The 8,220-nt window shown below is 45.2% G+C and overlaps 1 protein-coding gene across 1 annotated transcript in view; it reads left to right on the top strand.

Annotated features, from left to right (window-relative positions):
• The first annotated feature begins 1,796 nt into the window (after positions 1-1,796).
• NCALD (neurocalcin delta) overlaps positions 1,797-8,220 on the top strand; it is a 119,785-nt gene continuing 113,361 nt past the window's right edge. Inside the window, exon 1 of the mRNA XM_010709185.3 lies at positions 1,797-2,026. The gene's annotated coding sequence lies outside the window, so the exon portion shown is untranslated. The remainder of the gene's footprint in view (positions 2,027-8,220) is intronic.

The raw sequence follows: 8,220 nt of genomic DNA, 5'->3' as shown, positions 1-8,220 counted from the left end.
CCAGCACTGTGCTTTTTTTTTAGGCTACTCCTACAGACAGCACTTTATTGCACTGTGCTTTGGCTGCAGTCTTTGGCAGTGGCCAATTCATTACTGTCACTTACCACCAGTATCTTATTCCCCCAGGACATGAGCTGTGTCTCCCAGCAAGCCAGACCCTGCTGGCCGAGATGGAGGCTGCAGGCTGTGCTGGCAAAGTGGGCACCTTCTGGCCTTAACTAACTACTATTGCAGGGACATCACAGCCACCACTACCCTCCCTGTCCACAGCTTCTGGAGTGGTCACTAGCATTTAGCATCCTATTAATTTACCCCAGAGTTATTACAAATAGTTGTGCTCCTTTTCTAGATCAGTTTGCAATACTCCTTGTCTCTGCTTCAAAGTCACTTTGAGTAAACAACCTTATTTTAACAAAGCAGATGGAAACCTTTTTATAGCTGTTGAGGCATTGGCAACGTGTGCACACCTCTGTTCCACAGTACTGTTCTCTGCTGCACTAAGGAAATGTCCAAAGCTACTTAAGTGTTGAATTTAACCCATCCCATCTCAGGAACAGCAAAGCACCATGGCCATAATATTCACAGAATCATAGAATGTCCTGTGTTGAAAAGGACCATAATGATCATCTAGTTTCAATCCCCCTGATATGTGCAGGGTTGCCAACCACTAGACCAGGCTTTCCAGAGCCACATCCAGCCTGGAATATTGCTGAATTAGTTTTAGAACTGCTCCAGAAGTACCATCAAGTGTCTTGTACTGATTTCTCTTGCTGCTCCTCAAGAGCTGATTTCTGAAAACTAAAAGTATGGCAAAGCCATTGGTCTTCCTTGGGAGTGACACTAGAAAACATTGGTGCTCAGGAATTGGTATGTACCCACCTCCTGTCTTGACCTGACTGTTGCCACTTTCCTGCCATGGAATGATGCTGACCTTGCATTGGAGCCTCAGCAATGGCTCTTGGACAATTGCTGCTTTTGAAGAAGTGCCCTCCTGTAGTATAGTACATTTAGTGCTGGTGGCACTGTATGAGACAGTGGACAGTTGCAGGTTTCTCTGTTCCTACAGAGCTATATTCTGAGTAAAGGAGGCTGTTGCTGAGTGAATGTGCTACATACAAATGTCTGGTGGGTTATTTTAGTTTACCTCAGTGCACAGGTTATTCCTAGTTAGCTAGGAGGTTTCTATCACAGAAACCTCCCAAAATAATACTCTAATACCTTGACGTCAAACATCTGTTTGTGCAGCCAGCTGTGCTGATGACAGTCTGACTTCAGAGCCAGATGTGTCTTTTTGCAGCAACACTCAGCCCCAGTTTTTTCTGGGTAAGTGGTGCTCTGGTTCATCAAGAGGACCTTCAGCTTCGTGAAGTGCCTTGTAGGTTTTGGAGTACCTTTCATGGGCTGAAGCTTCTGCCATGAGCATCCTTCCTGTTGTTGATCTGGACCATTTCACCTAGAGGATGGTTTTGAAGTGACACAACCCTCTTGCCCAGGCTGAAGTCCCTTTGATGCCTCCATGAAATAGCATTTTGAGCCACGAAAAAGGTATATGCAATGCTATTACATGCCAGAACAAAATCCTCACGTCCTTCTGTCCTTGCAGCTCTACCGTGAGTGACTGGAGACTATATCAGCACACCATGGAAGTGATCAATATTGTTGTAACTCAAGGCTCTATCTGCACACCTTCAGGGAATTGGAAGCCACTGAGTGACTGTTAGGAGAGGCACAGGAAGTGTGAGCTGCAGAGGCTGGGTGTTGTGCTTTTGAAAGAAATAGGGCAACGAGGCAGGAGGCGACAGCAAAGCACCAGGCTCAGCACACAGGCAGGGCTGCCTTGAGCAAGAGCCAGAGAGTACCCTGAAGGGCTTCCGCCAGGAAGGGGTGCAGAATGGGTGGAACTGAAGCATCTGAGGATAACACAGATGCCAGCAAATGCAGCGCTGAGTGCACTGTGCCACACGTCCTCTTCAGGGCTGCTTTTCTGAGAGGTTCAGGCAAAGGTCTTGCAGGATCACAGGTCCTGGTAAGTAACCTGCTTAGTGTCTGCTGTGAGAGCTGATTTGTGGAATCAGTACGAGTCTTCATCATGCTCCTGGGGGTGGTGTGGGGACAGGAGTGCAGCTGGGCACCATCTGCATGGTGCTGGTCTGGACATGCTTAACTGGGTAAAGCACCATTAGGTGGTGTCCAATCAAACCCGTCTCTCATCGAACTACTTCCACAGGAGATACAGCTGACATTTGGGTCCGCTACAATGATTTCAAACCCTGAGGGGCAACATCTCTGAGGATTCTGGGCTCTGCTGGAGTCACAGGGAAGAGCTTGCTCCTTCTACGTTGGGTTTTTGGAGTGAGTTAATCACCTGGGCAGATCGTGTTTGAAGGGAAAAACAAAGGGGACGATGAATAAAACATTGTTATTTTCTCATGTGGAGTAGCTTGAGGTAATTTTCATGTTTGGTTTCTTGCCCATCACAGAAGCGTTCATGAATTTCCAGCTTTGTCAGGAAAGTATTACTTTTTTTCACTGCTGATTACCTCCTGGTGTGAACCGCATAATTTCTTATTCAGAAGAAGATTATTGTAGCCATTTATTTTCTGGCTAAAATGGTGTAAATAAAACAATTACACCAAACTGATTGAATTTTCTCTTTAATGCATGAAGCACAGATGCTGAATACAGAGTTCATTAAAAAAAAAAAAAAAGTTCCAAATCTCCAATGAAATTTATTCTAGAATATGATCAACAAAAAATATATATTTCTTTCTATTTATCTGGGGAGAAAAATGCAGCAAGGCTATATGCTGTATATTAGTCCGCATTATATCAGGAATTCATGCAAGATAATGAGTTTCTATTCTGTGCGAAGTGACACAGGATTGTTCCTTCATTTCCACCAGTGGCCTTTTGGTGCTCAAGCTAATTATTCCCACTGATAAGGAGCCATGGGGAAGATGAGTGGCAAATGATGGTGCTGATGCTATAAGGGTAGTGTTGCTTCTTCACATTTGAAAATAAGGAAGCAAGGAGATGGCTGAATAGGAAATCTCTGGTGTTAGTTACTTCTGGGTTGGGGACAAGAGCAGAGAGCACTGATCCAGCCACTGCAAGGTTGTGTGAGTGAGCAGAAATCTAACTTGTTTGGAGCACACAATTACATGTCTGCTTTGCTTCTATGATGAAGGATTATATGGCTCAGCTCTGCTTCTTTTGATGTTAATTTAATTCTCACCGGCCTTTTATTGTAGCTCAGGGCAACAGGCAGCAGTTCCTTGCAGGATAATAAATAGCAAGCAGCCACTCTGCTCCTGTACGAAAGCCATGTTGAGTGTTTTTTTTTACAACTGTGGTGAGGCTGAAAATGCCACCCTCTGCTTTCCCACAGGCAGAAGTGTGGAATCCCTTCACTCGCGTTGGAACACCCTTCAGTAAGTCAGGATGTGAAAGTCACTTTCTGTGATAGGTTTCTGGGGACATTTCAGGCACATTTCCTCTGCCTGTTAATGATGTGAAAATCCTTCCCACCATAAATTTTGCCCAAGTGTTTAATGGGCTCAGGAAGCGGCAGCTCATGGTGAGCTTTCTGGTGAGCAGCTCTGGTGCTGCCTGGTGTTGCTGGGCTGTATAGAGTAATTCACACCTAAAACATCTTTGCTTTGGGCCACTCAGGGTTGATTACTGTGAAATAATTTAAGTGGTAAGTAGACACATCACATCTTGCCTTTCCCTGGGCAGCTGGACCTGGTGGGTGGCAACTCTGCCCATGACAGGGGGTTGGAGCTCAATGACCTTTAAGGCCCCTTCCAACCTAAACCACTCTGTGATTCTATGATTTTCACTCCTGATGGGTGTATTTTTCAGATTTTTTTTTTTAGTTTTCTGCCTGCTTAGCAAATGACATGCACATACACTGCTATGCACATTCTCTTTGCTCTCTACCAGCAACATCATTTCATTTTTTCATTTTTTTGAGAACTAGAAGTGCCATTTCCATTTGAAGAGACAATGTTCAAACATGTTTTTGCCATTAGTAGGGGAATCATTACTGTGCATTTTTCCAGTAGCTGCAATCAACTCTCACATTGCTTAAGGAGCTTTACACAAAATATGTGAGATAATTAACATTTTACCCACAGTGTGGCTGGAGAAATTGAGGTTTTCCTGGGCCACCCAGGTGGTAAAGGACATAGCTCAGCACTGCCTTGTGCCAGGGCCTCCTGACCTGTCTGGAGCCTGACAGGATTAAACTAAAAAGCTTTCAATTTTCAGTCCTTTGCTCATCTAATGACCTGTACTCTTACAGGAAGCTGTTTCACCACTTTCAGTTGCCTTTCTAAATGGAATGATTTTCATCAAATCACTTTATTGCTCTTACAAGTCAATGTGCAAAATGCACAGAAGAGGCTGGTGACCTCCATGGGACAAGCAACATCCTGGGGGGTACCAGGTCTGCAAGAAAAGTCCCCTGGGCAGTGGCAGAGCTGTGGGGTCCATGCTGCTCTTCCCAAAGAAATCATTCATTTTTACAAATGTCCAACTCTGGGGTTAATTACAAGCATTTTGCTTAAGTTATAGAAGCAGCAAAAGCCTTACCCTGCATTGCCCAAAGGAGTGCAGATGCATTAAGGATGAGAAGAGCTTATTGTTCGCTTTGGCCAGTGAAGTTTGCAGTCATTTGGGCTCTTCTCTGTCAGCGATTAAAATGATGGATTTGGTTGTTTGATGAAAACTTTGTTACATACAAAGATCATATACATGGGCTGTTTTTTTCCCCAGAGGGAAAAGGAATGAAGCAGAGGCTGCAGGTCCGCCTTTCGCAGCTGGCAGCTCTTCAGCAGGAGAGCTTCTTTGCTTTGCCTTGCTTTCTCTCTAAGGTATATTCCCAGGTTTTCCCTTTCTCCTGTTTGACTCTCTGATACCCCATAAGGTCTCCTATACTTATGGCATTTCTCATCCAACTGTGTGTGATCTGGGTTTTCTGGGGGCCCTTATTTCTCTTACAGGACCCCACAAGTTCTGACTATATTTGTGCTTGGTGAGGATAAAAGCTCGCGCTCACATACCAGGTCTCAGCCACAACAGACCTGCAAGTACAGCTCTTGTTTGGAGCTGGATTTACCCAGAAGCAGCAGGGATTGCTCATTTCCATTAGAGCTGAGTTTGAGCTCCCCACATGCCTACACTGGCAAAAGCATCATTTTTCAGGCATGTTGTCCTCTTGCATTACTCCCACATGTGCTTACACTTACTGACGCTCAGCCTCTCCAAAGACCCATCCCCATCAGCAGCCAGCCCTCTCCTTCCTCTCCCTAAGACCACATGCCCTCCTCTTGCTCATGCATTCAAGCCATCACCCACTACCACATACCCAACCGCTCACCCCTTCTCCTGCACCCCAACTCAGCCAGTTGCTTCAGTAGCTTATGAATTACTCATTTCTCACTCTGTAAACAGTTTTTCTGGTGGGGTGCTGGGGCTGAGTGTTGCAGGCTGAATACATTCTCACCTCCCATGGAACCAAACTGACAGCTCCATCCCTTGCTTCTCCCATCAGTCACCAACCAAGTCCCAGCTGCACAGGCTCTGCTAATGCACCAGCAGCCCTTCTCCTCCTCCTCCTCCCCCGGGGAGGCAGTCTGCCCAAACCTGCAGTCATTGTGCACATAAAGTAGGTCATCTGTTATATGAGGAGGCAGCTAGGGAAGTTTGCTTTGCTGTTTGCTGGCCAGGCGTGGCCAGGCTGCACTGGTTCTCATCTGAAGACATGTAATTACACTTCATTCTAACATTTTTCTTTTTTTTTTTTTTTAACATGACCTCTTTCTTTAGTTCATCACTAAAAATATCTCTTTATTCCCTGCTCTTTGTCTCTTAATTTTGTTGGGAAGCATTCTGTAATATAGCTTATTTTAAATGTGTCCCAAAGCCACTGAATGTGTAGAGAAAGGAAAGATAAGGAATTATATCACATGCCCAACTCAAAGTCTTTCTATCCCAGCACCATCTCTCCTGGGCTGATGCGTCTCTGAGAAAGGAGAACCATGAAATAGTTAGAAATGGAATAATCTATGCACCAAGAATGAGAGTTTCAAGCTGCTGTTTCATGATGGCTACATGTCCTAAAGCTTGCAGCTTTATTGAGGTATGTGTGCAAAGAGTGGGAGAAAATTGTGCTGCCTTTGCCAGGGCTTCACTTCTGCAAGCAGATGGTGAGTACCACACCACCATGTTTGGCCAACGAGCCCCAGCAGCACTGATTGCTGAATCAGTAGGCACTGCTCTGCTGGGAGCCTGCTATGTAACTGCTGAAAAGCATTTAATGAACTTGCAAGATGGATTTCCATTGCCCTGTTATTCACATCTCTTTCCAAGGGTTTGCTTTCTGCCTGCTCTGTCTTTCTTCTCACGGGCAACCTCATCTCCCCACAGCCAACCTTTGAGCCTCACTGCCTCTCTGCAAGCCCTTTTCTCTACAGTGCCCCCCTTGTTTTTCATTCTACATCAAACTCATCTTCTTTTGTAAATCATGGCTTCTCCCTGTCATTGAACATCTGATCTGTAATTTCAGCTTTGTAACAGTTGAGGAGATGTGAACAGTAGAAGTGATCAAAGATGAAAGGGAGAGAGAAGCAGTTGGCCTTACTTCTGTGCTACCATCAAGAATGTGCATAGCATCTTTGACTCCGTTTTCCTCAATGCTGTGTAGGGAAGTGTTGATGGTATGAATGGAATTATAATGCTTTTGTGAAAAGAGAAAAATGAATGCTTACCACATCAAACATTTGGCTGGAAGGTCAGTTATATACAATTCTTACTTTTTTCTAATCCTAAAGAAATACCATTACAAGGCATGCTCAAAGTAGAAATCATCATAACACAAGAATAATGCAATTCCCGATGTCTTCAGAGATGGTCAATATGCTGCTCATTGCAGGTTGCCATAGAGATGCAATATTATTTCCTTAGCTCAGTGATGTGCACTGAATTCTAATGCATTTATAGGAATGGTGCAAGATAGTGAAAGTCTTTGCAGACCCAAAAAAGCTTTTCTTGCTCATCTTTCAAATAGCATTTGAAATGAAGGGTTTGTCTGATGCACAGATTCTTCACGGTCCCATGGACTGAGACTCTGTATGGACAACTGGTCTCAAGAAGCTCATGAGCAATATTCAGATATCAATATGAGGTGAGCCCCAGGCTTGCTGGATAATACCCATATCCATTATGTGGCTTTCCAATCTCTTCAGCTGGGGAGATCCAGGAGGAGTGATATGTCCAGTGTGGTGGCAAGTGGGGAAAAGGCAGAGGAACAACAACTCACAGCATGGCTACAGGTACCAAGCACCCTACCCTCACCAGGAGAAATGAGGGAGGTAGGAAACGTCTGTATTTTGTCAGAACTGGCAGTTTGGTTTGAACATACTTCTGTGAGCAGAGGAGAAAAAGAAGAAAGTTTGAATGGCTGAAGGAGCATCACTGTGGTCTGATTTGTTTGTTTGGTGGGTAAGCTGTTTTGTTTACTGAAATAAAGCATGCCTGGCAAGTGTGAAAAGGCTGCAGACGTCTGCTGCTAAAATGCTGACTCCCGTCTGCTTAGCCCTCCTGGAAGTGCTGCTCACTGAAGTACTCCAGATCATTTTGCACTGTAGTGGCTACCAACCTACAGACCTCGAACTGAACAGCCATAATAACGGTATTTAGCCTGTCAAAAGTGATTACTAGAGGCGGAAAACAAAAATGTGTATAACATTAAAATCACTGCTAGTGACTGAAATTCTGGCTGGAGACCTGTAACTGGCTGGAGATCTGTAACTGGCTGGAGACCTGTAACCAGTGGTGTCCCCCAGGGGTCTGTGCTGGGTCTGGTCTTGTTCAATATCTTCATCAATGACCTTGATGAGGGGATAGTGGCCACCCTCAGCAAGTTTGCTGATGATACAAAGTTGGGAGGATTGGCTGACACGCCTGAAGGCTGTGCTGCCATTCAGCGAGACCTGGACAGGCTGGAGAGCTGGGCAGTAAGAAACCGGATGAGGTTCAGCAAAAGCAAGTGTAGGGTCTTACACCTAGGGAGGAATAATTGCATGCACCAATACAGGCTGGGGGATGAGCTGCTGGAGAGGAGCTCTGCAGAGAGGGACCTGGGCGTCCTGGTGGACGACAGGTTGGCCATGAGCCAGCAATGTGCCCTCGTGGCCAAAAAGGCCAATGGCATTC

The sequence above is a fragment of the Meleagris gallopavo genome, chromosome 3 (genome assembly GCF_000146605.3).
Source record: "Meleagris gallopavo isolate NT-WF06-2002-E0010 breed Aviagen turkey brand Nicholas breeding stock chromosome 3, Turkey_5.1, whole genome shotgun sequence".
In the NCBI taxonomy this organism is placed as follows: domain Eukaryota; kingdom Metazoa; phylum Chordata; class Aves; order Galliformes; family Phasianidae; genus Meleagris; species Meleagris gallopavo.
The sequence above is the reverse complement of the archived record's forward strand: the minus strand, read 5'-3'. Positions and strand labels throughout refer to the sequence as shown.